This window comes from Pieris napi, chromosome 1, assembly GCF_905475465.1.
Source record: "Pieris napi chromosome 1, ilPieNapi1.2, whole genome shotgun sequence".
In the NCBI taxonomy this organism is placed as follows: domain Eukaryota; kingdom Metazoa; phylum Arthropoda; class Insecta; order Lepidoptera; family Pieridae; genus Pieris; species Pieris napi.
The window spans coordinates 12,823,356-12,825,035 of NC_062234.1; the positions used below are offsets into that span (position 1 = coordinate 12,823,356).

The following is a 1,680-nucleotide window of genomic DNA, read 5'->3' on the forward strand; positions in this document are numbered from 1 at the left end:
TCAGGAAGATTATCAAGAAAATAAATATACAAATCCAAGGCCATCTGAAAGATCGTTTCTTTAATAATAATAGAATAATATGCAAAACTGTTTGACTGAAAATAGTTTAATATAAAAACTGAATCTCAAATGTGAAGCAGAATATGAATAATACCGCAATCAGCTGAGACGTTATAATTTCATGAACGTATTTTTCCTAGTTTGATACGTCAAATAGTGTGTAATCTTTATTAATCACTTAAGAGTGCGCGGCAAATTGTCCACATGTGGAATTATTTGACAACCTAAAATAGAGAAGACTCAATTTATATAGCCATGGACGGAAATAATTATTACTCACTTATTATACAATACGTATTTTGTAAATTTGTATGTGTTTTCTGTCTGATATATACAGTTTAATTCTCGTGTTCATAAGGCTGAGGAGCTTACTTTCATTATTAAGTACCAATCCAGGCTAGCACTCTAGTTAGTCCTGTATGGTTTTATCTCAAAAACCATACAAAAACATACATGAAATTCATTAATCGCTAATCAGCGTTTTATGTTTGTAATGTTTTATTAAAGGTAACAAAAATACATTATTTTATCATCGACGTATTACAATAACAATTAAAATATAATGAATACTGCCCTGCGATTCTGTAACTCACTTCACGAACTCACACAGCGGTTTTCGCATCGGCGGTCTCTCTCAAATCAGTCGTGAAGCAGTCCTTTTATGATTTGGCATTCTGATAAACAATAAAGTACAAGCTCCCACCTTTTCAGAATGCCAAATCATAAAATGACTGCTTCACGACTGATTTGAGAGCGACCGCCGATGCGAAAACCGCTGTGTGAGTTCGTGAAGTGAGTTACAGAATCGCAGGGCTGTTAAAGGAAATATTTTTTGTAGAACTGGAAGTATTTAACTAATTCACTAACCATTCCACAATTGATCGTTTTTCAAGGCAGTTTTTGCCGCGCACTACCACTATGGGGAACCAGCTGCCCACTGAAGTTTTTCCGAACCAATTCGACTTAGAGTCCTTCAAGAAAAGAGCGTACCAATTCTTAAAAGACCGGCAACGCACTCGCGAGCCCTCTGGCATTGAGCGTGTCCATGGGCGGCGGTATCACTTAACATCAGGTGAGCCTCCTGCCCTGTTCTATAAAAAAAACTTAAACCTGTTAAAGTTTTCCTACAAATTTACTGATCATTTAAGCACGAAAGTACGTGATCAGCAATGCATTGCAGCCTCCTGGTTGGACACAATAAACTAAGAACGTAAACAAGCCACGGTGATGGCTATGTAATGGAAATTTATACAAGTTCGGATAATTCATGTGCACTGATACCGCAGAAATTCCTGGCCAACTATCTACAACTCTGGGGCATGTTTTTGATAATGCCGGTTGGGTTGGTTACTAATTAAATATATTTAATAATACAAAGATTACTTTGTATAATTATATTTAAATTCTTGTATTTCTTATTCTTTTGTATTGCATCGCAATTTATGAATCCATGAGATTATCTTTTGGATTTTCTATATTTTTTAGATTTTATTTTATTTTATTACATTTTTTTGTATTATTTTAGATTCAGATAAAGTCAAAAAATTCAAGATCATATTATAATGTTTTTTCCTTACTAGGATGGCATGGAAGAGATCGCTTGTTAGCGATAAGGCCGCC

The 1,680-nt window shown here is 34.8% G+C and overlaps 1 protein-coding gene across 1 annotated transcript in view; it reads left to right on the forward strand.

The window, feature by feature from the left end:
• LOC125063196 (hemicentin-2-like) overlaps nucleotides 1-1,680 on the forward strand; it is a 241,160-nt gene that overhangs the window by 72,908 nt on the left and 166,572 nt on the right. The gene's annotated exons all lie outside the window — the stretch shown is intronic.